Source organism: Brachyhypopomus gauderio, unplaced genomic scaffold (assembly GCF_052324685.1).
Source record: "Brachyhypopomus gauderio isolate BG-103 unplaced genomic scaffold, BGAUD_0.2 sc216, whole genome shotgun sequence".
NCBI lineage: Eukaryota > Metazoa > Chordata > Actinopteri > Gymnotiformes > Hypopomidae > Brachyhypopomus > Brachyhypopomus gauderio.
The window spans coordinates 26,068-51,846 of record NW_027507037.1 but is presented as its reverse complement, the minus strand read 5'-3'; the positions used below and the strand labels follow the sequence as shown (position 1 = coordinate 51,846).

At 45.3% G+C, this 25,779-nt stretch overlaps 35 non-coding genes across 35 annotated transcripts; all 35 read right to left on the bottom strand.

Moving 5' to 3' along the window:
* Positions 1-482: 482 nt before the first annotated feature.
* trnal-aag (transfer RNA leucine (anticodon AAG)) lies at positions 483-564 on the bottom strand. The gene has a single exon. It is a non-coding gene; the product is annotated as a tRNA-Leu (tRNA).
* Positions 565-1,173: 609 nt separating this feature from the next.
* On the bottom strand, positions 1,174-1,255 carry trnal-aag (transfer RNA leucine (anticodon AAG)). The gene has a single exon. It is a non-coding gene; the product is annotated as a tRNA-Leu (tRNA).
* Positions 1,256-1,863: 608 nt separating this feature from the next.
* On the bottom strand, positions 1,864-1,945 carry trnal-aag (transfer RNA leucine (anticodon AAG)). Its single transcript has one exon. It is a non-coding gene; the product is annotated as a tRNA-Leu (tRNA).
* Positions 1,946-2,554: 609 nt separating this feature from the next.
* Positions 2,555-2,636, bottom strand: trnal-uag (transfer RNA leucine (anticodon UAG)). Its single transcript has one exon. It is a non-coding gene; the product is annotated as a tRNA-Leu (tRNA).
* Positions 2,637-3,244: 608 nt separating this feature from the next.
* trnal-aag (transfer RNA leucine (anticodon AAG)) lies at positions 3,245-3,326 on the bottom strand. The gene has a single exon. It is a non-coding gene; the product is annotated as a tRNA-Leu (tRNA).
* Positions 3,327-3,935: 609 nt separating this feature from the next.
* Positions 3,936-4,017, bottom strand: trnal-aag (transfer RNA leucine (anticodon AAG)). The gene has a single exon. It is a non-coding gene; the product is annotated as a tRNA-Leu (tRNA).
* Positions 4,018-4,626: 609 nt separating this feature from the next.
* On the bottom strand, positions 4,627-4,708 carry trnal-aag (transfer RNA leucine (anticodon AAG)). The gene has a single exon. It is a non-coding gene; the product is annotated as a tRNA-Leu (tRNA).
* Positions 4,709-5,316: 608 nt separating this feature from the next.
* trnal-aag (transfer RNA leucine (anticodon AAG)) lies at positions 5,317-5,398 on the bottom strand. Its single transcript has one exon. It is a non-coding gene; the product is annotated as a tRNA-Leu (tRNA).
* Positions 5,399-6,007: 609 nt separating this feature from the next.
* Positions 6,008-6,089, bottom strand: trnal-uag (transfer RNA leucine (anticodon UAG)). Its single transcript has one exon. It is a non-coding gene; the product is annotated as a tRNA-Leu (tRNA).
* A 609-nt stretch (positions 6,090-6,698) lies between these two features.
* Positions 6,699-6,780, bottom strand: trnal-aag (transfer RNA leucine (anticodon AAG)). Its single transcript has one exon. It is a non-coding gene; the product is annotated as a tRNA-Leu (tRNA).
* Positions 6,781-7,389: 609 nt separating this feature from the next.
* trnal-aag (transfer RNA leucine (anticodon AAG)) lies at positions 7,390-7,471 on the bottom strand. The gene has a single exon. It is a non-coding gene; the product is annotated as a tRNA-Leu (tRNA).
* Positions 7,472-8,079: 608 nt separating this feature from the next.
* Positions 8,080-8,161, bottom strand: trnal-aag (transfer RNA leucine (anticodon AAG)). The gene has a single exon. It is a non-coding gene; the product is annotated as a tRNA-Leu (tRNA).
* Positions 8,162-8,770: 609 nt separating this feature from the next.
* On the bottom strand, positions 8,771-8,852 carry trnal-aag (transfer RNA leucine (anticodon AAG)). The gene has a single exon. It is a non-coding gene; the product is annotated as a tRNA-Leu (tRNA).
* Positions 8,853-9,461: 609 nt separating this feature from the next.
* Positions 9,462-9,543, bottom strand: trnal-aag (transfer RNA leucine (anticodon AAG)). Its single transcript has one exon. It is a non-coding gene; the product is annotated as a tRNA-Leu (tRNA).
* A 609-nt stretch (positions 9,544-10,152) lies between these two features.
* trnal-aag (transfer RNA leucine (anticodon AAG)) lies at positions 10,153-10,234 on the bottom strand. Its single transcript has one exon. It is a non-coding gene; the product is annotated as a tRNA-Leu (tRNA).
* Positions 10,235-10,842: 608 nt separating this feature from the next.
* On the bottom strand, positions 10,843-10,924 carry trnal-aag (transfer RNA leucine (anticodon AAG)). The gene has a single exon. It is a non-coding gene; the product is annotated as a tRNA-Leu (tRNA).
* A 609-nt stretch (positions 10,925-11,533) lies between these two features.
* On the bottom strand, positions 11,534-11,615 carry trnal-aag (transfer RNA leucine (anticodon AAG)). The gene has a single exon. It is a non-coding gene; the product is annotated as a tRNA-Leu (tRNA).
* Positions 11,616-12,224: 609 nt separating this feature from the next.
* Positions 12,225-12,306, bottom strand: trnal-aag (transfer RNA leucine (anticodon AAG)). The gene has a single exon. It is a non-coding gene; the product is annotated as a tRNA-Leu (tRNA).
* A 608-nt stretch (positions 12,307-12,914) lies between these two features.
* On the bottom strand, positions 12,915-12,996 carry trnal-aag (transfer RNA leucine (anticodon AAG)). Its single transcript has one exon. It is a non-coding gene; the product is annotated as a tRNA-Leu (tRNA).
* Positions 12,997-14,217: 1,221 nt separating this feature from the next.
* Positions 14,218-14,299, bottom strand: trnal-aag (transfer RNA leucine (anticodon AAG)). Its single transcript has one exon. It is a non-coding gene; the product is annotated as a tRNA-Leu (tRNA).
* A 608-nt stretch (positions 14,300-14,907) lies between these two features.
* trnal-aag (transfer RNA leucine (anticodon AAG)) lies at positions 14,908-14,989 on the bottom strand. The gene has a single exon. It is a non-coding gene; the product is annotated as a tRNA-Leu (tRNA).
* Positions 14,990-15,598: 609 nt separating this feature from the next.
* trnal-uag (transfer RNA leucine (anticodon UAG)) lies at positions 15,599-15,680 on the bottom strand. Its single transcript has one exon. It is a non-coding gene; the product is annotated as a tRNA-Leu (tRNA).
* A 609-nt stretch (positions 15,681-16,289) lies between these two features.
* trnal-uag (transfer RNA leucine (anticodon UAG)) lies at positions 16,290-16,371 on the bottom strand. The gene has a single exon. It is a non-coding gene; the product is annotated as a tRNA-Leu (tRNA).
* Positions 16,372-16,978: 607 nt separating this feature from the next.
* On the bottom strand, positions 16,979-17,060 carry trnal-uag (transfer RNA leucine (anticodon UAG)). The gene has a single exon. It is a non-coding gene; the product is annotated as a tRNA-Leu (tRNA).
* A 609-nt stretch (positions 17,061-17,669) lies between these two features.
* On the bottom strand, positions 17,670-17,751 carry trnal-aag (transfer RNA leucine (anticodon AAG)). The gene has a single exon. It is a non-coding gene; the product is annotated as a tRNA-Leu (tRNA).
* Positions 17,752-18,359: 608 nt separating this feature from the next.
* Positions 18,360-18,441, bottom strand: trnal-aag (transfer RNA leucine (anticodon AAG)). Its single transcript has one exon. It is a non-coding gene; the product is annotated as a tRNA-Leu (tRNA).
* Positions 18,442-19,050: 609 nt separating this feature from the next.
* trnal-uag (transfer RNA leucine (anticodon UAG)) lies at positions 19,051-19,132 on the bottom strand. Its single transcript has one exon. It is a non-coding gene; the product is annotated as a tRNA-Leu (tRNA).
* Positions 19,133-19,741: 609 nt separating this feature from the next.
* Positions 19,742-19,823, bottom strand: trnal-uag (transfer RNA leucine (anticodon UAG)). Its single transcript has one exon. It is a non-coding gene; the product is annotated as a tRNA-Leu (tRNA).
* A 607-nt stretch (positions 19,824-20,430) lies between these two features.
* Positions 20,431-20,512, bottom strand: trnal-uag (transfer RNA leucine (anticodon UAG)). Its single transcript has one exon. It is a non-coding gene; the product is annotated as a tRNA-Leu (tRNA).
* Positions 20,513-21,121: 609 nt separating this feature from the next.
* Positions 21,122-21,203, bottom strand: trnal-aag (transfer RNA leucine (anticodon AAG)). Its single transcript has one exon. It is a non-coding gene; the product is annotated as a tRNA-Leu (tRNA).
* Positions 21,204-22,502: 1,299 nt separating this feature from the next.
* Positions 22,503-22,584, bottom strand: trnal-uag (transfer RNA leucine (anticodon UAG)). The gene has a single exon. It is a non-coding gene; the product is annotated as a tRNA-Leu (tRNA).
* Positions 22,585-23,193: 609 nt separating this feature from the next.
* trnal-uag (transfer RNA leucine (anticodon UAG)) lies at positions 23,194-23,275 on the bottom strand. The gene has a single exon. It is a non-coding gene; the product is annotated as a tRNA-Leu (tRNA).
* Positions 23,276-23,884: 609 nt separating this feature from the next.
* trnal-aag (transfer RNA leucine (anticodon AAG)) lies at positions 23,885-23,966 on the bottom strand. The gene has a single exon. It is a non-coding gene; the product is annotated as a tRNA-Leu (tRNA).
* A 608-nt stretch (positions 23,967-24,574) lies between these two features.
* On the bottom strand, positions 24,575-24,656 carry trnal-aag (transfer RNA leucine (anticodon AAG)). The gene has a single exon. It is a non-coding gene; the product is annotated as a tRNA-Leu (tRNA).
* Positions 24,657-25,265: 609 nt separating this feature from the next.
* On the bottom strand, positions 25,266-25,347 carry trnal-uag (transfer RNA leucine (anticodon UAG)). Its single transcript has one exon. It is a non-coding gene; the product is annotated as a tRNA-Leu (tRNA).
* Positions 25,348-25,779: the final 432 nt, after the last annotated feature.

Genomic DNA, 25,779 nt, shown 5'->3' with positions numbered 1-25,779 from the left:
CTAAGTTATATGTAACTCTGAAAAAGAAGAAGGGTTCCAATGTCTTTTTCAAATTGTTTCCCGTCATCTGTACTGGAAGAGAGGGTTTTCAAGAGAACACAAAGGCAAGAATCATTGTAAAGTTACCAGCTGGCAGCATTCGATCCCATGCCTTCTCAGAGACTGGAGCCTAAATCCAGTGCCTTAGACCACTCAGACACGCTACCACAGGAAGACTGTATTTGCTGACATTCTTGTAGAAGAAGCTGAATTTGTCTTCTGTCAGAAGAGGAAAGATGCATCATTTCCTGCCTGTTATCAAAACACTGCAGGGTCTTCAATGTCGCCTAAGAACAAAGCCAGGTATGAGCATTTGCAAATGGCATCGTAGCATGGCTCTCTGCTACCATCATGCGAATAACTGCTCTTCAGCCTTGGGTCAGGCACCGTTGTTGAGAGTGATTAGGTATAAGAATTCTTCTGCCATCTCCAAAAAAACTGCTTGGCAGCGGTGGGATTCGAACCCACGCCTCCGCAGAAACTGGAGCCTTAATCCAGCGCCTTAGACCGCTCGGCCAAGCTACCCTGTGGTAATCTCTTTTTTGCAATTTTCAAGTCTGGAGTCCTCCAAAGCAGCATTCTCAACTTGGTACATGAGCAGGGCTGAACTTGTGAGGAACAATGCTTGCCTAACTTTCAAAGTAAAAAATGCTAAGCTATATGTAACTCTGAAAAAGAAGAAGGGTTCCAATGTCTTTTTCAAATTGTTTCCCGTCATCTGTACTGGAAGAGAGGGTTTTCAAGAGAACACAAAGGCAAGAATCATTGTAAAGTTACCAGCTGGCAGCATTCGATCCCATGCCTTCTCAGAGACTGGAGCCTAAATCCAGTGCCTTAGACCACTCAGACACGCTACCACAGGTAGACTGCATTTGCTGACATTCTTGTGGAAGAAGGTGAATTTTTCTTCTGTCAGAAGAGGAAAGATGCATCATTTCCTGCCTGTTATCAAAACACCGCAGGGTCTTCAATGTCGCCTAAGAACAAAGCCAGGTATGAGCATTTGCAAATGGCATCGTGGCATGGCTCTCTGCTACCATCATGCGAATAACTGCTCTTCAGCCTTGGGTCAGGCACCGTTGTTGAGAGTGATTAGGTATAAGAATTGTTCTGCCATCTCCTAAAAACAATGCTTGGCAGCGGTGGGATTCGAACCCACGCCTCCGCAGAGACTGGAGCCTTAATCCAGCGCCTTAGACCGCTCGGCCACGCTACCCTTTGGTAATATCTTTTTTGCAATTTTCAAGTCTGGAGTCCTCCAAAGCAGCATTCTCAACTTGGTACATGAGCAGGGCTGAACTTGTGAGGAACAATGCTTGCCTAACTTTCAAAGTAAAAAATGCTAAGTTATATGTAACTCTGAAAAAGAAGAAGGGTTCCAATGTCTTTTTCAAATTGTTTCCCGTCATCTGTACTGGAAGAGAGGGTTTTCAAGAGAACACAAAGGCAAGAATCATTGTAAAGTTACCAGCTGGCAGCATTCGATCCCATGCCTTCTCAGAGACTGGAGCCTAAATCCAGTGCCTTAGACCACTCAGACACGCTACCACAGGAAGACTGTATTTGCTGACATTCTTGTAGAAGAAGCTGAATTTGTCTTCTGTCAGAAGAGGAAAGATGCATCATTTCCTGCCTGTTATCAAAACACTGCAGGGTCTTCAATGTCGCCTAAGAACAAAGCCAGGTATGAGCATTTGCAAATGGCATCGTAGCATGGCTCTCTGCTACCATCATGCGAATAACTGCTCTTCAGCCTTGGGTCAGGCACCGTTGTTGAGAGTGATTAGGTATAAGAATTCTTCTGCCATCTCCAAAAAAACTGCTTGGCAGCGGTGGGATTCGAACCCACGCCTCCGCAGAGACTGGAGCCTTAATCCAGCGCCTTAGACCGCTCGGCCACGCTACCCTGTGGTAATCTCTTTTTTGCAATTTTCAAGTCTGGAGTCCTCCAAAGCAGCATTCTCAACTTGGTACATGAGCAGGGCTGAACTTGTGAGGAACAATGCTTGCCTAACTTTCAAAGTAAAAAATGCTAAGCTATATGTAACTCTGAAAAAGAAGAAGGGTTCCAATGTCTTTTTCAAATTGTTTCCCGTCATCTGTACTGGAAGAGAGGGTTTTCAAGAGAACACAAAGGCAAGAATCATTGTAAAGTTACCAGCTGGCAGCATTCGATCCCATGCCTTCTCAGAGACTGGGGCCTAAATCCAGTGCCTTAGACCACTCAGACACGCTACCACAGGAAGACTGCATTTGCTGACATTCTTGTGGAAGAAGGTGAATTTTTCTTCTGTCAGAAGAGGAAAGATGCATCATTTCCTGCCTGTTATCAAAACACCGCAGGGTCTTCAATGTCGCCTAAGAACAAAGCCAGGTATGAGCATTTGCAAATGGCATCGTGGCATGGCTCTCTGCTACCATCATGCGAATGACTGCTCTTCAGCCTTGGGTCAGGCACCATTGTTGAGAGTGATTAGGTATAAGAATTCTTCTGCCATCTCTTAAAAACACTGCTTGGCAGCGGTGGGATTCGAACCCACGCCTCCGCAGAGACTGGAGCCTAAATCCAGCGCCTTAGACCGCTCGGCCACGCTACCCTTTGGTAATGTCTTTTTTGCAATTTTCAAGTCTGGAGTCCTCCAAAGCAGCATTCTCAACTTGGTACATGAGCAGGGCTGAACTTGTGAGGAACAATGCTTGCCTAACTTTCAAAGTAAAAAATGCTAAGCTATATGTAACTCTGAAAAAGAAGAAGGGTTCCAATGTCTTTTTCAAATTGTTTCCCGTCATCTGTACTGGAAGAGAGGGTTTTCAAGAGAACACAAAGGCAAGAATCATTGTAAAGTTACCAGCTGGCAGCATTCGATCCCATGCCTTCTCAGAGACTGGAGCCTAAATCCAGTGCCTTAGACCACTCAGACACGCTACCACAGGAAGACTGTATTTGCTGACATTCTTGTAGAAGAAGCTGAATTTGTCTTCTGTCAGAAGAGGAAAGATGCATCATTTCCTGCCTGTTATCAAAACACTGCAGGGTCTTCAATGTCGCCTAAGAACAAAGCCAGGTATGAGCATTTGCAAATGGCATCGTAGCATGGCTCTCTGCTACCATCATGCGAATAACTGCTCTTCAGCCTTGGGTCAGGCACCGTTGTTGAGAGTGATTAGGTATAAGAATTCTTCTGCCATCTCCAAAAAAACTGCTTGGCAGCGGTGGGATTCGAACCCACGCCTCCGCAGAGACTGGAGCCTTAATCCAGCGCCTTAGACCGCTCGGCCACGCTACCCTGTGGTAATCTCTTTTTTGCAATTTTCAAGTCTGGAGTCCTCCAAAGCAGCATTCTCAACTTGGTACATGAGCAGGGCTGAACTTGTGAGGAACAATGCTTGCCTAACTTTCAAAGTAAAAAATGCTAAGCTATATGTAACTCTGAAAAAGAAGAAGGGTTCCAATGTCTTTTTCAAATTGTTTCCCGTCATCTGTACTGGAAGAGAGGGTTTTCAAGAGAACACAAAGGCAAGAATCATTGTAAAGTTACCAGCTGGCAGCATTCGATCCCATGCCTTCTCAGAGACTGGAGCCTAAATCCAGTGCCTTAGACCACTCAGACACGCTACCACAGGAAGACTGTATTTGCTGACATTCTTGTAGAAGAAGCTGAATTTGTCTTCTGTCAGAAGAGGAAAGATGCATCATTTCCTGCCTGTTATCAAAACACTGCAGGGTCTTCAATGTCGCCTAAGAACAAAGCCAGGTATGAGCATTTGCAAATGGCATCGTAGCATGGCTCTCTGCTACCATCATGCGAATAACTGCTCTTCAGCCTTGGGTCAGGCACCGTTGTTGAGAGTGATTAGGTATAAGAATTGTTCTGCCATCTCCTAAAAACAATGCTTGGCAGCGGTGGGATTCGAACCCACGCCTCCGCAGAGACTGGAGCCTTAATCCAGCGCCTTAGACCGCTCGGCCACGCTACCCTTTGGTAATATCTTTTTTGCAATTTTCAAGTCTGGAGTCCTCCAAAGCAGCATTCTCAACTTGGTACATGAGCAGGGCTGAACTTGTGAGGAACAATGCTTGCCTAACTTTCAAAGTAAAAAATGCTAAGTTATATGTAACTCTGAAAAAGAAGAAGGGTTCCAATGTCTTTTTCAAATTGTTTCCCGTCATCTGTACTGGAAGAGAGGGTTTTCAAGAGAACACAAAGGCAAGAATCATTGTAAAGTTACCAGCTGGCAGCATTCGATCCCATGCCTTCTCAGAGACTGGAGCCTAAATCCAGTGCCTTAGACCACTCAGACACGCTACCACAGGAAGACTGTATTTGCTGACATTCTTGTAGAAGAAGCTGAATTTGTCTTCTGTCAGAAGAGGAAAGATGCATCATTTCCTGCCTGTTATCAAAACACTGCAGGGTCTTCAATGTCGCCTAAGAACAAAGCCAGGTATGAGCATTTGCAAATGGCATCGTAGCATGGCTCTCTGCTACCATCATGCGAATAACTGCTCTTCAGCCTTGGGTCAGGCACCGTTGTTGAGAGTGATTAGGTATAAGAATTCTTCTGCCATCTCCTAAAAACAATGCTTGGCAGCGGTGGGATTCGAACCCACGCCTCCGCAGAGACTGGAGCCTTAATCCAGCGCCTTAGACCGCTCGGCCACGCTACCCTTTGGTAATATCTTTTTTGCAATTTTCAAGTCTGGAGTCCTCCAAAGCAGCATTCTCAACTTGGTACATGAGCAGGGCTGAACTTGTGAGGAACAATGCTTGCCTAACTTTCAAAGTAAAAAATGCTAAGTTATATGTAACTCTGAAAAAGAAGAAGGGTTCCAATGTCTTTTTCAAATTGTTTCCCGTCATCTGTACTGGAAGAGAGGGTTTTCAAGAGAACACAAAGGCAAGAATCATTGTAAAGTTACCAGCTGGCAGCATTCGATCCCATGCCTTCTCAGAGACTGGAGCCTAAATCCAGTGCCTTAGACCACTCAGACACGCTACCACAGGAAGACTGTATTTGCTGACATTCTTGTAGAAGAAGCTGAATTTGTCTTCTGTCAGAAGAGGAAAGATGCATCATTTCCTGCCTGTTATCAAAACACTGCAGGGTCTTCAATGTCGCCTAAGAACAAAGCCAGGTATGAGCATTTGCAAATGGCATCGTAGCATGGCTCTCTGCTACCATCATGCGAATAACTGCTCTTCAGCCTTGGGTCAGGCACCGTTGTTGAGAGTGATTAGGTATAAGAATTCTTCTGCCATCTCCAAAAAAACTGCTTGGCAGCGGTGGGATTCGAACCCACGCCTCCGCAGAGACTGGAGCCTTAATCCAGCACCTTAGACCGCTCGGCCACGCTACCCTGTGGTAATCTCTTTTTTGCAATTTTCAAGTCTGGAGTCCTCCAAAGCAGCATTCTCAACTTGGTACATGAGCAGGGCTGAACTTGTGAGGAACAATGCTTGCCTAACTTTCAAAGTAAAAAATGCTAAGCTATATGTAACTCTGAAAAAGAAGAAGGGTTCCAATGTCTTTTTCAAATTGTTTCCCGTCATCTGTACTGGAAGAGAGGGTTTTCAAGAGAACACAAAGGCAAGAATCATTGTAAAGTTACCAGCTGGCAGCATTCGATCCCATGCCTTCTCAGAGACTGGGGCCTAAATCCAGTGCCTTAGACCACTCAGACACGCTACCACAGGAAGACTGCATTTGCTGACATTCTTGTGGAAGAAGGTGAATTTTTCTTCTGTCAGAAGAGGAAAGATGCATCATTTCCTGCCTGTTATCAAAACACCGCAGGGTCTTCAATGTCGCCTAAGAACAAAGCCAGGTATGAGCATTTGCAAATGGCATCGTGGCATGGCTCTCTGCTACCATCATGCGAATGACTGCTCTTCAGCCTTGGGTCAGGCACCATTGTTGAGAGTGATTAGGTATAAGAATTCTTCTGCCATCTCTTAAAAACTCTGCTTGGCAGCGGTGGGATTCGAACCCACGCCTCCGCAGAGACTGGAGCCTAAATCCAGCGCCTTAGACCGCTCGGCCACGCTACCCTTTGGTAATGTCTTTTTTGCAATTTTCAAGTCTGGAGTCCTCCAAAGCAGCATTCTCAACTTGGTACATGAGCAGGGCTGAACTTGTGAGGAACAATGCTTGCCTAACTTTCAAAGTAAAAAATGCTAAGCTATATGTAACTCTGAAAAAGAAGAAGGGTTCCAATGTCTTTTTCAAATTGTTTCCCGTCATCTGTACTGGAAGAGAGGGTTTTCAAGAGAACACAAAGGCAAGAATCATTGTAAAGTTACCAGCTGGCAGCATTCGATCCCATGCCTTCTCAGAGACTGGAGCCTAAATCCAGTGCCTTAGACCACTCAGACACGCTACCACAGGAAGACTGTATTTGCTGACATTCTTGTAGAAGAAGCTGAATTTGTCTTCTGTCAGAAGAGGAAAGATGCATCATTTCCTGCCTGTTATCAAAACACTGCAGGGTCTTCAATGTCGCCTAAGAACAAAGCCAGGTATGAGCATTTGCAAATGGCATCGTAGCATGGCTCTCTGCTACCATCATGCGAATAACTGCTCTTCAGCCTTGGGTCAGGCACCGTTGTTGAGAGTGATTAGGTATAAGAATTCTTCTGCCATCTCCTAAAAACACTGCTTGGCAGCGGTGGGATTCGAACCCACGCCTCCGCAGAGACTGGAGCCTTAATCCAGCGCCTTAGACCGCTCGGCCACGCTACCCTGTGGTAATATCTTTTTTGCAATTTTCAAGTCTGGAGTCCTCCAAAGCAGCATTCTCAACTTGGTACATGAGCAGGGCTGAACTTGTGAGGAACAATGCTTGCCTAACTTTCAAAGTAAAAAATGCTAAGCTATATGTAACTCTGAAAAAGAAGAAGGGTTCCAATGTCTTTTTCAAATTGTTTCCCGTCATCTGTACTGGAAGAGAGGGTTTTCAAGAGAACACAAAGGCAAGAATCATTGTAAAGTTACCAGCTGGCAGCATTCGATCCCATGCCTTCTCAGAGACTGGAGCCTAAATCCAGTGCCTTAGACCACTCAGACACGCTACCACAGGAAGACTGTATTTGATGACATTCTTGTAGAAGAAGCTGAATTTGTCTTCTGTCAGAAGAGGAAAGATGCATCATTTCCTGCCTGTTATCAAAACACTGCAGGGTCTTCAATGTCGCCTAAGAACAAAGCCAGGTATGAGCATTTGCAAATGGCATCGTAGCATGGCTCTCTGCTACCATCATGTGAATAACTGCTCTTCAGCCTTGGGTCAGGCACCGTTGTTGAGAGTGATTAGGTATAAGAATTCTTCTGCCATCTCCTTAAAACAATGCTTGGCAGCGGTGGGATTCGAACCCACGCCTCCGCAGAGACTGGAGCCTTAATCCAGCACCTTAGACCGCTCGGCCACGCTACCCTTTGGTAATATCTTTTTTGCAATTTTCAAGTCTGGAGTCCTCCAAAGCAGCATTCTCAACTTGGTACATGAGCAGGGCTGAACTTGTGAGGAACAATGCTTGCCTAACTTTCAAAGTAAAAAATGCTAAGTTATATGTAACTCTGAAAAAGAAGAAGGGTTCCAATGTCTTTTTCAAATTGTTTCCCGTCATCTGTACTGGAAGAGAGGGCTTTCAAGAGAACACAAAGGCAAGAATCATTGTAAAGTTACCAGCTGGCAGCATTCGATCCCATGCCTTCTCAGAGACTGGAGCCTAAATCCAGTGCCTTAGACCACTCAGACACGCTACCACAGGAAGACTGTATTTGCTGACATTCTTGTAGAAGAAGCTGAATTTGTCTTCTGTCAGAAGAGGAAAGATGCATCATTTCCTGCCTGTTATCAAAACACTGCAGGGTCTTCAATGTCGCCTAAGAACAAAGCCAGGTATGAGCATTTGCAAATGGCATCGTAGCATGGCTCTCTGCTACCATCATGCGAATAACTGCTCTTCAGCCTTGGGTCAGGCACCGTTGTTGAGAGTGATTAGGTATAAGAATTCTTCTGCCATCTCCAAAAAAACTGCTTGGCAGCGGTGGGATTCGAACCCACGCCTCCGCAGAGACTGGAGCCTTAATCCAGCGCCTTAGACCGCTCGGCCACGCTACCCTGTGGTAATCTCTTTTTTGCAATTTTCAAGTCTGGAGTCCTCCAAAGCAGCATTCTCAACTTGGTACATGAGCAGGGCTGAACTTGTGAGGAACAATGCTTGCCTAACTTTCAAAGTAAAAAATGCTAAGCTATATGTAACTCTGAAAAAGAAGAAGGGTTCCAATGTCTTTTTCAAATTGTTTCCCGTCATCTGTACTGGAAGAGAGGGTTTTCAAGAGAACACAAAGGCAAGAATCATTGTAAAGTTACCAGCTGGCAGCATTCGATCCCATGCCTTCTCAGAGACTGGAGCCTAAATCCAGTGCCTTAGACCACTCAGACACGCTACCACAGGAAGACTGTATTTGCTGACATTCTTGTAGAAGAAGCTGAATTTGTCTTCTGTCAGAAGAGGAAAGATGCATCATTTCCTGCCTGTTATCAAAACACTGCAGGGTCTTCAATGTCGCCTAAGAACAAAGCCAGGTATGAGCATTTGCAAATGGCATCGTAGCATGGCTCTCTGCTACCATCATGCGAATAACTGCTCTTCAGCCTTGGGTCAGGCACCGTTGTTGAGAGTGATTAGGTATAAGAATTCTTCTGCCATCTCCTTAAAACAATGCTTGGCAGCGGTGGGATTCGAACCCACGCCTCCGCAGAGACTGGAGCCTTAATCCAGCGCCTTAGACCGCTCGGCCACGCTACCCTTTGGTAATATCTTTTTTGCAATTTTCAAGTCTGGAGTCCTCCAAAGCAGCATTCTCAACTTGGTACATGAGCAGGGCTGAACTTGTGAGGAACAATGCTTGCCTAACTTTCAAAGTAAAAAATGCTAAGCTATATGTAACTCTGAAAAAGAAGAAGGGTTCCAATGTCTTTTTCAAATTGTTTCCCGTCATCTGTACTGGAAGAGAGGGTTTTCAAGAGAACACAAAGGCAAGAATCATTGTAAAGTTACCAGCTGGCAGCATTCGATCCCATGCCTTCTCAGAGACTGGAGCCTAAATCCAGTGCCTTAGACCACTCAGACACGCTACCACAGGAAGACTGTATTTGCTGACATTCTTGTAGAAGAAGCTGAATTTGTCTTCTGTCAGAAGAGGAAAGATGCATCATTTCCTGCCTGTTATCAAAACACTGCAGGGTCTTCAATGTCGCCTAAGAACAAAGCCAGGTATGAGCATTTGCAAATGGCATCGTAGCATGGCTCTCTGCTACCATCATGCGAATAACTGCTCTTCAGCCTTGGGTCAGGCACCGTTGTTGAGAGTGATTAGGTATAAGAATTCTTCTGCCATCTCCTTAAAACAATGCTTGGCAGCGGTGGGATTCGAACCCACGCCTCCGCAGAGACTGGAGCCTTAATCCAGCGCCTTAGACCGCTCGGCCACGCTACCCTTTGGTAATATCTTTTTTGCAATTTTCAAGTCTGGAGTCCTCCAAAGCAGCATTCTCAACTTGGTACATGAGCAGGGCTGAACTTGTGAGGAACAATGCTTGCCTAACTTTCAAAGTAAAAAATGCTAAGTTATATGTAACTCTGAAAAAGAAGAAGGGTTCCAATGTCTTTTTCAAATTGTTTCCCGTCATCTGTACTGGAAGAGAGGGTTTTCAAGAGAACACAAAGGCAAGAATCATTGTAAAGTTACCAGCTGGCAGCATTCGATCCCATGCCTTCTCAGAGACTGGAGCCTAAATCCAGTGCCTTAGACCACTCAGACACGCTACCACAGGAAGACTGTATTTGCTGACATTCTTGTAGAAGAAGCTGAATTTGTCTTCTGTCAGAAGAGGAAAGATGCATCATTTCCTGCCTGTTATCAAAACACTGCAGGGTCTTCAATGTCGCCTAAGAACAAAGCCAGGTATGAGCATTTGCAAATGGCATCGTAGCATGGCTCTCTGCTACCATCATGCGAATAACTGCTCTTCAGCCTTGGGTCAGGCACCGTTGTTGAGAGTGATTAGGTATAAGAATTCTTCTGCCATCTCCTTAAAACAATGCTTGGCAGCGGTGGGATTCGAACCCACGCCTCCGCAGAGACTGGAGCCTTAATCCAGCGCCTTAGACCGCTCGGCCACGCTACCCTTTGGTAATATCTTTTTTGCAATTTTCAAGTCTGGAGTCCTCCAAAGCAGCATTCTCAACTTGGTACATGAGCAGGGCTGAACTTGTGAGGAACAATGCTTGCCTAACTTTCAAAGTAAAAAATGCTAAGTTATATGTAACTCTGAAAAAGAAGAAGGGTTCCAATGTCTTTTTCAAATTGTTTCCCGTCATCTGTACTGGAAGAGAGGGCTTTCAAGAGAACACAAAGGCAAGAATCATTGTAAAGTTACCAGCTGGCAGCATTCGATCCCATGCCTTCTCAGAGACTGGAGCCTAAATCCAGTGCCTTAGACCACTCAGACACGCTACCACAGGAAGACTGTATTTGCTGACATTCTTGTAGAAGAAGCTGAATTTGTCTTCTGTCAGAAGAGGAAAGATGCATCATTTCCTGCCTGTTATCAAAACACTGCAGGGTCTTCAATGTCGCCTAAGAACAAAGCCAGGTATGAGCATTTGCAAATGGCATCGTAGCATGGCTCTCTGCTACCATCATGCGAATAACTGCTCTTCAGCCTTGGGTCAGGCACCGTTGTTGAGAGTGATTAGGTATAAGAATTCTTCTGCCATCTCCAAAAAAACTGCTTGGCAGCGGTGGGATTCGAACCCACGCCTCCGCAGAGACTGGAGCCTTAATCCAGCGCCTTAGACCGCTCGGCCACGCTACCCTTTGGTAATATCTTTTTTGCAATTTTCAAGTCTGGAGTCCTCCAAAGCAGCATTCTCAACTTGGTACATGAGCAGGGCTGAACTTGTGAGGAACAATGCTTGCCTAACTTTCAAAGTAAAAAATGCTAAGTTATATGTAACTCTGAAAAAGAAGAAGGGTTCCAATGTCTTTTTCAAATTGTTTCCCGTCATCTGTACTGGAAGAGAGGGTTTTCAAGAGAACACAAAGGCAAGAATCATTGTAAAGTTACCAGCTGGCAGCATTCGATCCCATGCCTTCTCAGAGACTGGAGCCTAAATCCAGTGCCTTAGACCACTCAGACACGCTACCACAGGAAGACTGTATTTGCTGACATTCTTGTAGAAGAAGCTGAATTTGTCTTCTGTCAGAAGAGGAAAGATGCATCATTTCCTGCCTGTTATCAAAACACTGCAGGGTCTTCAATGTCGCCTAAGAACAAAGCCAGGTATGAGCATTTGCAAATGGCATCGTAGCATGGCTCTCTGCTACCATCATGCGAATAACTGCTCTTCAGCCTTGGGTCAGGCACCGTTGTTGAGAGTGATTAGGTATAAGAATTCTTCTGCCATCTCCTTAAAACAATGCTTGGCAGCGGTGGGATTCGAACCCACGCCTCCGCAGAGACTGGAGCCTTAATCCAGCGCCTTAGACCGCTCGGCCACGCTACCCTTTGGTAATATCTTTTTTGCAATTTTCAAGTCTGGAGTCCTCCAAAGCAGCATTCTCAACTTGGTACATGAGCAGGGCTGAACTTGTGAGGAACAATGCTTGCCTAACTTTCAAAGTAAAAAATGCTAAGTTATATGTAACTCTGAAAAAGAAGAAGGGTTCCAATGTCTTTTTCAAATTGTTTCCCGTCATCTGTACTGGAAGAGAGGGTTTTCAAGAGAACACAAAGGCAAGAATCATTGTAAAGTTACCAGCTGGCAGCATTCGATCCCATGCCTTCTCAGAGACTGGAGCCTAAATCCAGTGCCTTAGACCACTCAGACACGCTACCACAGGAAGACTGTATTTGCTGACATTCTTGTAGAAGAAGCTGAATTTGTCTTCTGTCAGAAGAGGAAAGATGCATCATTTCCTGCCTGTTATCAAAACACTGCAGGGTCTTCAATGTCGCCTAAGAACAAAGCCAGGTATGAGCATTTGCAAATGGCATCGTAGCATGGCTCTCTGCTAACATCTTGCGAATAACTGCTCTTCAGCCTTGGGTCAGGCACCGTTGTTGAGAGTGATTAGGTATAAGAATTCTTCTGCCATCTCCTTAAAACAATGCTTGGCAGCGGTGGGATTCGAACCCACGCCTCCGCAGAGACTGGAGCCTTAATCCAGCGCCTTAGACCGCTCGGCCACGCTACCCTTTGGTAATATCTTTTTTGCAATTTTCAAGTCTGGAGTCCTCCAAAGCAGCATTCTCAACTTGGTACATGAGCAGGGCTGAACTTGTGAGGAACAATGCTTGCCTAACTTTCAAAGTAAAAAATGCTAAGTTATATGTAACTCTGAAAAAGAAGAAGGGTTCCAATGTGTTTTTCAAATTGTTTCCCGTCATCTGTACTGGAAGAGAGGGCTTTCAAGAGAACACAAAGGCAAGAATCATTGTAAAGTTACCAGCTGGCAGCATTCGATCCCATGCCTTCTCAGAGACTGGAGCCTAAATCCAGTGCCTTAGACCACTCAGACACGCTACCACAGGAAGACTGTATTTGCTGACATTCTTGTAGAAGAAGCTGAATTTGTCTTCTGTCAGAAGAGGAAAGATGCATCATTTCCTGCCTGTTATCAAAACACTGCAGGGTCTTCAATGTCGCCTAAGAACAAAGCCAGGTATGAGCATTTGCAAATGGCATCGTAGCATGGCTCTCTGCTACCATCATGCGAATAACTGCTCTTCAGCCTTGGGTCAGGCACCGTTGTTGAGAGTGATTAGGTATAAGAATTCTTCTGCCATCTCCAAAAAAACTGCTTGGCAGCGGTGGGATTCGAACCCACGCCTCCGCAGAGACTGGAGCCTTAATCCAGCGCCTTAGACCGCTCGGCCACGCTACCCTTTGGTAATATCTTTTTTGCAATTTTCAAGTCTGGAGTCCTCCAAAGCAGCATTCTCAACTTGGTACATGAGCAGGGCTGAACTTGTGAGGAACAATGCTTGCCTAACTTTCAAAGTAAAAAATGCTAAGTTATATGTAACTCTGAAAAAGAAGAAGGGTTCCAATGTCTTTTTCAAATTGTTTCCCGTCATCTGTACTGGAAGAGAGGGTTTTCAAGAGAACACAAAGGCAAGAATCATTGTAAAGTTACCAGCTGGCAGCATTCGATCCCATGCCTTCTCAGAGACTGGAGCCTAAATCCAGTGCCTTAGACCACTCAGACACGCTACCACAGGAAGACTGTATTTGCTGACATTCTTGTAGAAGAAGCTGAATTTGTCTTCTGTCAGAAGAGGAAAGATGCATCATTTCCTGCCTGTTATCAAAACACTGCAGGGTCTTCAATGTCGCCTAAGAACAAAGCCAGGTATGAGCATTTGCAAATGGCATCGTAGCATGGCTCTCTGCTACCATCATGCGAATACCATCATGCGAATAATAAATGCGAACCCATGCCTCCGCAGAGACTGGAGCCTAAATCCAGCGCCTTAGACCGCTCGGCCACGCTACCCTTTGGTAATATCTTTTTTGCAATTTTCAAGTCTGGAGTCCTCCAAAGCAGCATTCTCAACTTGGTACATGAGCAGGGCTGAACTTGTGAGGAACAATGCTTGCCTAACTTTCAAAGTAAAAAATGCTAAGCTATATGTAACTCTGAAAAAGAAGAAGGGTTCCAATGTCTTTTTCAAATTGTTTCCCGTCATCTGTACTGGAAGAGAGGGTTTTCAAGAGAACACAAAGGCAAGAATCATTGTAAAGTTACCAGCTGGCAGCATTCGATCCCATGCCTTCTCAGAGACTGGAGCCTAAATCCAGTGCCTTAGACCACTCAGACACGCTACCACAGGAAGACTGTATTTGCTGACATTCTTGTAGAAGAAGCTGAATTTGTCTTCTGTCAGAAGAGGAAAGATGCATCATTTCCTGCCTGTTATCAAAACACTGCAGGGTCTTCAATGTCGCCTAAGAACAAAGCCAGGTATGAGCATTTGCAAATGGCATCGTAGCATGGCTCTCTGCTACCATCATGCGAATAACTGCTCTTCAGCCTTGGGTCAGGCACCGTTGTTGAGAGTGATTAGGTATAAGAATTCTTCTGCCATCTCCTAAAAACACTGCTTGGCAGCGGTGGGATTCGAACCCACGCCTCCGCAGAGACTGGAGCCTTAATCCAGCGCCTTAGACCGCTCGGCCACGCTACCCTGTGGTAATATCTTTTTTGCAATTTTCAAGTCTGGAGTCCTCCAAAGCAGCATTCTCAACTTGGTACATGAGCAGGGCTGAACTTGTGAGGAACAATGCTTGCCTAACTTTCAAAGTAAAAAATGCTAAGCTATATGTAACTCTAAAAAAGAAGAAGGGTTCCAATGTCTTTTTCAAATTGTTTCCCGTCATCTGTACTGGAAGAGAGGGTTTTCAAGAGAACACAAAGGCAAGAATCATTGTAAAGTTACCAGCTGGCAGCATTCGATCCCATGCCTTCTCAGAGACTGGAGCCTAAATCCAGTGCCTTAGACCACTCAGACACGCTACCACAGGAAGACTGTATTTGCTGACATTCTTGTAGAAGAAGCTGAATTTGTCTTCTGTCAGAAGAGGAAAGATGCATCATTTCCTGCCTGTTATCAAAACACTGCAGGGTCTTCAATGTCGCCTAAGAACAAAGCCAGGTATGAGCATTTGCAAATGGCATCGTAGCATGGCTCTCTGCTACCATCATGCGAATAACTGCTCTTCAGCCTTGGGTCAGGCACCGTTGTTGAGAGTGATTAGGTATAAGAATTCTTCTGCCATCTCCAAAAAAACTGCTTGGCAGCGGTGGGATTCGAACCCACGCCTCCGCAGAGACTGGAGCCTTAATCCAGCGCCTTAGACCGCTCGGCCAAGCTACCCTGTGGTAATCTCTTTTTTGCAATTTTCAAGTCTGGAGTCCTCCAAAGCAGCATTCTCAACTTGGTACATGAGCAGGGCTGAACTTGTGAGGAACAATGCTTGCCTAACTTTCAAAGTAAAAAATGCTAAGCTATATGTAACTCTGAAAAAGAAGAAGGGTTCCAATGTCTTTTTCAAATTGTTTCCCGTCATCTGTACTGGAAGAGAGGGTTTTCAAGAGAACACAAAGGCAAGAATCATTGTAAAGTTACCAGCTGGCAGCATTCGATCCCATGCCTTCTCAGAGACTGGAGCCTAAATCCAGTGCCTTAGACCACTCAGACACGCTACCACAGGTAGACTGCATTTGCTGACATTCTTGTGGAAGAAGGTGAATTTTTCTTCTGTCAGAAGAGGAAAGATGCATCATTTCCTGCCTGTTATCAAAACACCGCAGGGTCTTCAATGTCGCCTAAGAACAAAGCCAGGTATGAGCATTTGCAAATGGCATCGTGGCATGGCTCTCTGCTACCATCATGCGAATGACTGCTCTTCAGCCTTGGGTCAGGCACCATTGTTGAGAGTGATTAGGTATAAGAATTCTTCTGCCATCTCTTAAAAACACTGCTTGGCAGCGGTGGGATTCGAACCCACGCCTCCGCAGAGACTGGAGCCTAAATCCAGCGCCTTAGACCGCTCGGCCACGCTACCCTTTGGTAATATCTTTTTTGCAATTTTCAAGTCTGGAGTCCTCCAAAGCAGCATTCTCAACTTGGTACATGAGCAGGGCTGAACTTGTGAGGAACAATGCTTGCCTAACTTTCAAAGTAAAAAATGCTAAGCTATATGTAACTCTGAAAAAGAAGAAGGGTTCCAATGTCTTTTTCAAATTGTTTCCCGTCATCTGTACTGGAAGAGAGGGTTTTCAAGAGAACACAAAGGCAAGAATCATTGTAAAGTTACCAGCTGGCAGCATTCGATCCCATGCCTTCTCAGAGACTGGAGCCTAAATCCAGTGCCTTAGACCACTCAGACACGCTACCACAGGAAGACTGCATTTGCTGACATTCTTGTGGAAGAAGGTGAATTTTTCTTCTGTCAGAAGAGGAAAGATGCATCATTTCCTGCCTGTTATCAAAACACCGCAGGGTCTTCAATGTCGCCTAAGAACAAAGCCAGGTATGAGCATTTGCAAATGGCATCGTGGCATGGCTCTCTGCTACCATCATGCGAATGACTGCTCTTCAGCCTTGGGTCAGGCACCATTGTTGAGAGTGATTAGGTATAAGAATTCTTCTGCCATCTCTTAAAAACACTGCTTGGCAGCGGTGGGATTCGAACCCACGCCTCCGCAGAGACTGGAGCCTAAATCCAGCGCCTTAGACCGCTCGGCCACGCTACCCTTTGGTAATATCTTTTTTGCAATTTTCAAGTCTGGAGTCCTCCAAAGCAGCATTCTCAACTTGGTACATGAGCAGGGCTGAACTTGTGAGGAACAATGCTTGCCTAACTTTCAAAGTAAAAAATGCTAAGCTATATGTAACTGAAAAAGAAGAAGGGTTCCAATGTCTTTTTCAAATTGTTTCCCGTCATCTGTACTGGAAGAGAGGGTTTTCAAGAGAACACAAAGGCAAGAATCATTGTAAAGTTACCAGCTGGCAGCATTCGATCCCATGCCTTCTCAGAGACTGGAGCCTAAATCCAGTGCCTTAGACCACTCAGACACGCTACCACAGGAAGACTGCATTTGCTGACATTCTTGTGGAAGAAGGTGAATTTTTCTTCTGTCAGAAGAGGAAAGATGCATCATTTCCTGCCTGTTATCAAAACACCGCAGGGTCTTCAATGTCGCCTAAGAACAAAGCCAGGTATGAGCATTTGCAAATGGCATCGTGGCATGGCTCTCTGCTACCATCATGCGAATGACTGCTCTTCAGCCTTGGGTCAGGCACCATTGTTGAGAGTGATTAGGTATAAGAATTCTTCTGCCATCTCTTAAAAACACTGCTTGGCAGCGGTGGGATTCGAACCCACGCCTCCGCAGAGACTGGAGCCTAAATCCAGCGCCTTAGACCGCTCGGCCACGCTACCCTTTGGTAATATCTTTTTTGCAATTTTCAAGTCTGGAGTCCTCCAAAGCAGCATTCTCAACTTGGTACATGAGCAGGGCTGAACTTGTGAGGAACAATGCTTGCCTAACTTTCAAAGTAAAAAATGCTAAGCTATATGTAACTCTGAAAAAGAAGAAGGGTTCCAATGTCGTTTTCAAATTGTTTCCCGTCATCTGTACTGGAAGAGAGGGTTTTCAAGAGAACACAAAGGCAAGAATCATTGTAAAGTTACCAGCTGGCAGCATTCGATCCCATGCCTTCTCAGAGACTGGAGCCTAAATCCAGTGCCTTAGACCACTCAGACACGCTACCACAGGAAGACTGTATTTGCTGACATTCTTGTAGAAGAAGCTGAATTTGTCTTCTGTCAGAAGAGGAAAGATGCATCATTTCCTGCCTGTTATCAAAACACTGCAGGGTCTTCAATGTCACCTAAGAACAAAGCCAGGTATGAGCATTTGCAAATGGCATCGTAGCATGGCTCTCTGCTACCATCATGCGAATAACTGCTCTTCAGCCTTGGGTCAGGCACCGTTGTTGAGAGTGATTAGGTATAAGAATTCTTCTGCCATCTCCTAAAAACACTGCTTGGCAGCGGTGGGATTCGAACCCACGCCTCCGCAGAGACTGGAGCCTTAATCCAGCGCCTTAGACCGCTCGGCCACGCTACCCTGTGGTAATATCTTTTTTGCAATTTTCAAGTCTGGAGTCCTCCAAAGCAGCATTCTCAACTTGGTACATGAGCAGGGCTGAACTTGTGAGGAACAATGCTTGCCTAACTTTCAAAGTAAAAAATGCTAAGCTATATGTAACTCTAAAAAAGAAGAAGGGTTCCAATGTCTTTTTCAAATTGTTTCCCGTCATCTGTACTGGAAGAGAGGGTTTTCAAGAGAACACAAAGGCAAGAATCATTGTAAAGTTACCAGCTGGCAGCATTCGATCCCATGCCTTCTCAGAGACTGGAGCCTAAATCCAGTGCCTTAGACCACTCAGACACGCTACCACAGGAAGACTGTATTTGCTGACATTCTTGTAGAAGAAGCTGAATTTGTCTTCTGTCAGAAGAGGAAAGATGCATCATTTCCTGCCTGTTATCAAAACACTGCAGGGTCTTCAATGTCGCCTAAGAACAAAGCCAGGTATGAGCATTTGCAAATGGCATCGTAGCATGGCTCTCTGCTACCATCATGCGAATAACTGCTCTTCAGCCTTGGGTCAGGCACCGTTGTTGAGAGTGATTAGGTATAAGAATTCTTCTGCCATCTCCAAAAAAACTGCTTGGCAGCGGTGGGATTCGAACCCACGCCTCCGCAGAGACTGGAGCCTTAATCCAGCGCCTTAGACCGCTCGGCCAAGCTACCCTGTGGTAATCTCTTTTTTGCAATTTTCAAGTCTGGAGTCCTCCAAAGCAGCATTCTCAACTTGGTACATGAGCAGGGCTGAACTTGTGAGGAACAATGCTTGCCTAACTTTCAAAGTAAAAAATGCTAAGCTATATGTAACTCTGAAAAAGAAGAAGGGTTCCAATGTCTTTTTCAAATTGTTTCCCGTCATCTGTACTGGAAGAGAGGGTTTTCAAGAGAACACAAAGGCAAGAATCATTGTAAAGTTACCAGCTGGCAGCATTCGATCCCATGCCTTCTCAGAGACTGGAGCCTAAATCCAGTGCCTTAGACCACTCAGACACGCTACCACAGGTAGACTGCATTTGCTGACATTCTTGTGGAAGAAGGTGAATTTTTCTTCTGTCAGAAGAGGAAAGATGCATCATTTCCTGCCTGTTATCAAAACACCGCAGGGTCTTCAATGTCGCCTAAGAACAAAGCCAGGTATGAGCATTTGCAAATGGCATCGTGGCATGGCTCTCTGCTACCATCATGCGAATGACTGCTCTTCAGCCTTGGGTCAGGCACCATTGTTGAGAGTGATTAGGTATAAGAATTCTTCTGCCATCTCTTAAAAACACTGCTTGGCAGCGGTGGGATTCGAACCCACGCCTCCGCAGAGACTGGAGCCTAAATCCAGCGCCTTAGACCGCTCGGCCACGCTACCCTTTGGTAATATCTTTTTTGCAATTTTCAAGTCTGGAGTCCTCCAAAGCAGCATTCTCAACTTGGTACATGAGCAGGGCTGAACTTGTGAGGAACAATGCTTGCCTAACTTTCAAAGTAAAAAATGCTAAGCTATATGTAACTCTGAAAAAGAAGAAGGGTTCCAATGTCTTTTTCAAATTGTTTCCCGTCATCTGTACTGGAAGAGAGGGTTTTCAAGAGAACACAAAGGCAAGAATCATTGTAAAGTTACCAGCTGGCAGCATTCGATCCCATGCCTTCTCAGAGACTGGAGCCTAAATCCAGTGCCTTAGACCACTCAGACACGCTACCACAGGAAGACTGCATTTGCTGACATTCTTGTGGAAGAAGGTGAATTTTTCTTCTGTCAGAAGAGGAAAGATGCATCATTTCCTGCCTGTTATCAAAACACCGCAGGGTCTTCAATGTCGCCTAAGAACAAAGCCAGGTATGAGCATTTGCAAATGGCATCGTGGCATGGCTCTCTGCTACCATCATGCGAATGACTGCTCTTCAGCCTTGGGTCAGGCACCATTGTTGAGAGTGATTAGGTATAAGAATTCTTCTGCCATCTCTTAAAAACACTGCTTGGCAGCGGTGGGATTCGAACCCACGCCTCCGCAGAGACTGGAGCCTAAATCCAGCGCCTTAGACCGCTCGGCCACGCTACCCTTTGGTAATATCTTTTTTGCAATTTTCAAGTCTGGAGTCCTCCAAAGCAGCATTCTCAACTTGGTACATGAGCAGGGCTGAACTTGTGAGGAACAATGCTTGCCTAACTTTCAAAGTAAAAAATGCTAAGCTATATGTAACTGAAAAAGAAGAAGGGTTCCAATGTCTTTTTCAAATTGTTTCCCGTCATCTGTACTGGAAGAGAGGGTTTTCAAGAGAACACAAAGGCAAGAATCATTGTAAAGTTACCAGCTGGCAGCATTCGATCCCATGCCTTCTCAGAGACTGGAGCCTAAATCCAGTGCCTTAGACCACTCAGACACGCTACCACAGGAAGACTGCATTTGCTGACATTCTTGTGGAAGAAGGTGAATTTTTCTTCTGTCAGAAGAGGAAAGATGCATCATTTCCTGCCTGTTATCAAAACACCGCAGGGTCTTCAATGTCGCCTAAGAACAAAGCCAGGTATGAGCATTTGCAAATGGCATCGTGGCATGGCTCTCTGCTACCATCATGCGAATGACTGCTCTTCAGCCTTGGGTCAGGCACCATTGTTGAGAGTGATTAGGTATAAGAATTCTTCTGCCATCTCTTAAAAACACTGCTTGGCAGCGGTGGGATTCGAACCCACGCCTCCGCAGAGACTGGAGCCTAAATCCAGCGCCTTAGACCGCTCGGCCACGCTACCCTTTGGTAATATCTTTTTTGCAATTTTCAAGTCTGGAGTCCTCCAAAGCAGCATTCTCAACTTGGTACATGAGCAGGGCTGAACTTGTGAGGAACAATGCTTGCCTAACTTTCAAAGTAAAAAATGCTAAGCTATATGTAACTCTGAAAAAGAAGAAGGGTTCCAATGTCGTTTTCAAATTGTTTCCCGTCATCTGTACTGGAAGAGAGGGTTTTCAAGAGAACACAAAGGCAAGAATCATTGTAAAGTTACCAGCTGGCAGCATTCGATCCCATGCCTTCTCAGAGACTGGAGCCTAAATCCAGTGCCTTAGACCACTCAGACACGCTACCACAGGAAGACTGTATTTGCTGACATTCTTGTAGAAGAAGCTGAATTTGTCTTCTGTCAGAAGAGGAAAGATGCATCATTTCCTGCCTGTTATCAAAACACTGCAGGGTCTTCAATGTCGCCTAAGAACAAAGCCAGGTATGAGCATTTGCAAATGGCATCGTAGCATGGCTCTCTGCTACCATCATGCGAATAACTGCTCTTCAGCCTTGGGTCAGGCACCGTTGTTGAGAGTGATTAGGTATAAGAATTCTTCTGCCATCTCCTAAAAACACTGCTTGGCAGCGGTGGGATTCGAACCCACGCCTCCGCAGAGACTGGAGCCTTAATCCAGCGCCTTAGACCGCTCGGCCACGCTACCCTGTGGTAATATCTTTTTTGCAATTTTCAAGTCTGGAGTCCTCCAAAGCAGCATTCTCAACTTGGTACATGAGCAGGGCTGAACTTGTGAGGAACAATGCTTGCCTAACTTTCAAAGTAAAAAATGCTAAGCTATATGTAACTCTGAAAAAGAAGAAGGGTTCCAATGTCTTTTTCAAATTGTTTCCCGTCATCTGTACTGGAAGAGAGGGTTTTCAAGAGAACACAAAGGCAAGAATCATTGTAAAGTTACCAGCTGGCAGCATTCGATCCCATGCCTTCTCAGAGACTGGAGCCTAAATCCAGTGCCTTAGACCACTCAGACACGCTACCACAGGAAGACTGTATTTGCTGACATTCTTGTAGAAGAAGCTGAATTTGTCTTCTGTCAGAAGAGGAAAGATGCATCATTTCCTGCCTGTTATCAAAACACTGCAGGGTCTTCAATGTCGCCTAAGAACAAAGCCAGGTATGAGCATTTGCAAATGGCATCGTAGCATGGCTCTCTGCTACCATCATGCGAATAACTGCTCTTCAGCCTTGGGTCAGGCACCGTTGTTGAGAGTGATTAGGTATAAGAATTCTTCTGCCATCTCCAAAAAAACTGCTTGGCAGCGGTGGGATTCGAACCCACACCTCCGCAGAGACTGGAGCCTTAATCCAGCTCCTTAGACCGCTCGGCCAAGCTACCCTGTGGTAATCTCTTTTTTGCAATTTTCAAGTCTGGAGTCCTCCAAAGCAGCATTCTCAACTTGGTACATGAGCAGGGCTGAACTTGTGAGGAACAATGCTTGCCTAACTTTCAAAGTAAAAAATGCTAAGCTATATGTAACTCTGAAAAAGAAGAAGGGTTCCAATGTCTTTTTCAAATTGTTTCCCGTCATCTGTACTGGAAGAGAGGGTTTTCAAGAGAACACAAAGGCAAGAATCATTGTAAAGTTACCAGCTGGCAGCATTCGATCCCATGCCTTCTCAGAGACTGGAGCCTAAATCCAGTGCCTTAGACCACTCAGACACGCTACCACAGGTAGACTGCATTTGCTGACATTCTTGTGGAAGAAGGTGAATTTTTCTTCTGTCAGAAGAGGAAAGATGCATCATTTCCTGCCTGTTATCAAAACACCGCAGGGTCTTCAATGTCGCCTAAGAACAAAGCCAGGTATGAGCATTTGCAAATGGCATCGTGGCATGGCTCTCTGCTACCATCATGCGAATGACTGCTCTTCAGCCTTGGGTCAGGCACCATTGTTGAGAGTGATTAGGTATAAGAATTCTTCTGCCATCTCTTAAAAACACTGCTTGGCAGCGGTGGGATTCGAACCCACGCCTCCGCAGAGACTGGAGCCTAAATCCAGCGCCTTAGACCGCTCGGCCACGCTACCCTTTGGTAATATCTTTTTTGCAATTTTCAAGTCTGGAGTCCTCCAAAGCAGCATTCTCAACTTGGTACATGAGCAGGGCTGAACTTGTGAGGAACAATGCTTGCCTAACTTTCAAAGTAAAAAATGCTAAGCTATATGTAACTCTGAAAAAGAAGAAGGGTTCCAATGTCTTTTTCAAATTGTTTCCCGTCATCTGTACTGGAAGAGAGGGTTTTCAAGAGAACACAAAGGCAAGAATCATTGTAAAGTTACCAGCTGGCAGCATTCGATCCCATGCCTTCTCAGAGACTGGAGCCTAAATCCAGTGCCTTAGACCACTCAGACACGCTACCACAGGAAGACTGCATTTGCTGACATTCTTGTGGAAGAAGGTGAATTTTTCTTCTGTCAGAAGAGGAAAGATGCATCATTTCCTGCCTGTTATCAAAACACCGCAGGGTCTTCAATGTCGCCTAAGAACAAAGCCAGGTATGAGCATTTGCAAATGGCATCGTGGCATGGCTCTCTGCTACCATCATGCGAATGACTGCTCTTCAGCCTTGGGTCAGGCACCATTGTTGAGAGTGATTAGGTATAAGAATTCTTCTGCCATCTCTTAAAAACACTGCTTGGCAGCGGTGGGATTCGAACCCACGCCTCCGCAGAGACTGGAGCCTAAATCCAGCACCTTAGACCGCTCGGCCACGCTACCCTTTGGTAATATCTTTTTTGCAATTTTCAAGTCTGGAGTCCTCCAAAGCAGCATTCTCAACTTGGTACATGAGCAGGGCTGAACTTGTGAGGAACAATGCTTGCCTAACTTTCAAAGTAAAAAATGCTAAGCTATATGTAACTCTGAAAAAGAAGAAGGGTTCCAATGTCTTTTTCAAATTGTTTCCCGTCATCTGTACTGGAAGAGAGGGTTTTCAAGAGAACACAAAGGCAAGAATCATTGTAAAGTTACCAGCTGGCAGCATTCGATCCCATGCCTTCTCAGAGACTGGAGCCTAAATCCAGTGCCTTAGACCACTCAGACACGCTACCACAGGAAGACTGTATTTGCTGACATTCTTGTAGAAGAAGCTGAATTTGTCTTCTGTCAGAAGAGGAAAGATGCATCATTTCCTGCCTGTTATCAAAACACTGCAGGGTCTTCAATGTCGCCTAAGAACAAAGCCAGGTATGAGCATTTGCAAATGGCATCGTAGCATGGCTCTCTGCTACCATCATGCGAATAACTGCTCTTCAGCCTTGGGTCAGGCACCGTTGTTGAGAGTGATTAGGTATAAGAATTCTTCTGCCATCTCCTAAAAACACTGCTTGGCAGCGGTGGGATTCGAACCCACGCCTCCGCAGAGACTGGAGCCTTAATCCAGCGCCTTAGACCGCTCGGCCACGCTACCCTGTGGTAATATCTTTTTTGCAATTTTCAAGTCTGGAGTCCTCCAAAGCAGCATTCTCAACTTGGTACATGAGCAGGGCTGAACTTGTGAGGAACAATGCTTGCCTAACTTTCAAAGTAAAAAATGCTAAGCTATATGTAACTCTGAAAAAGAAGAAGGGTTCCAATGTCTTTTTCAAATTGTTTCCCGTCATCTGTACTGGAAGAGAGGGTTTTCAAGAGAACACAAAGGCAAGAATCATTGTAAAGTTACCAGCTGGCAGCATTCGATCCCATGCCTTCTCAGAGACTGGAGCCTAAATCCAGTGCCTTAGACCACTCAGACACGCTACCACAGGAAGACTGTATTTGCTGACATTCTTGTAGAAGAAGCTGAATTTGTCTTCTGTCAGAAGAGGAAAGATGCATCATTTCCTGCCTGTTATCAAAACACTGCAGGGTCTTCAATGTCGCCTAAGAACAAAGCCAGGTATGAGCATTTGCAAATGGCATCGTAGCATGGCTCTCTGCTACCATCATGCGAATAACTGCTCTTCAGCCTTGGGTCAGGCACCGTTGTTGAGAGTGATTAGGTATAAGAATTCTTCTGCCATCTCCAAAAAAACTGCTTGGCAGCGGTGGGATTCGAACCCACGCCTCCGCAGAGACTGGAGCCTTAATCCAGCGCCTTAGACCGCTCGGCCACGCTACCCTGTGGTAATCTCTTTTTTGCAATTTTCAAGTCTGGAGTCCTCCAAAGCAGCATTCTCAACTTGGTACATGAGCAGGGCTGAACTTGTGAGGAACAATGCTTGCCTAACTTTCAAAGTAAAAAATGCTAAGCTATATGTAACTCTGAAAAAGAAGAAGGGTTCCAATGTCTTTTTCAAATTGTTTCCCGTCATCTGTACTGGAAGAGAGGGTTTTCAAGAGAACACAAAGGCAAGAATCATTGTAAAGTTACCAGCTGGCAGCATTCGATCCCATGCCTTCTCAGAGACTGGAGCCTAAATCCAGTGCCTTAGACCACTCAGACACGCTACCACAGGTAGACTGCATTTGCTGACATTCTTGTGGAAGAAGGTGAATTTTTCTTCTGTCAGAAGAGGAAAGATGCATCATTTCCTGCCTGTTATCAAAACACCGCAGGGTCTTCAATGTCGCCTAAGAACAAAGCCAGGTATGAGCATTTGCAAATGGCATCGTGGCATGGCTCTCTGCTACCATCATGCGAATGACTGCTCTTCAGCCTTGGGTCAGGCACCATTGTTGAGAGTGATTAGGTATAAGAATTCTTCTGCCATCTCTTAAAAACACTGCTTGGCAGCGGTGGGATTCGAACCCACGCCTCCGCAGAGACTGGAGCCTAAATCCAGCGCCTTAGACCGCTCGGCCACGCTACCCTTTGGTAATATCTTTTTTGCAATTTTCAAGTCTGGAGTCCTCCAAAGCAGCATTCTCAACTTGGTACATGAGCAGGGCTGAACTTGTGAGGAACAATGCTTGCCTAACTTTCAAAGTAAAAAATGCTAAGCTATATGTAACTCTGAAAAAGAAGAAGGGTTCCAATGTCTTTTTCAAATTGTTTCCCGTCATCTGTACTGGAAGAGAGGGTTTTCAAGAGAACACAAAGGCAAGAATCATTGTAAAGTTACCAGCTGGCAGCATTCAATCCCATGCCTTCTCAGAGACTGGAGCCTAAATCCAGTGCCTTAGACCACTCAGACACGCTACCACAGGAAGACTGTATTTGCTGACATTCTTGTAGAAGAAGCTGAATTTGTCTTCTGTCAGAAGAGGAAAGATGCATCATTTCCTGCCTGTTATCAAAACAC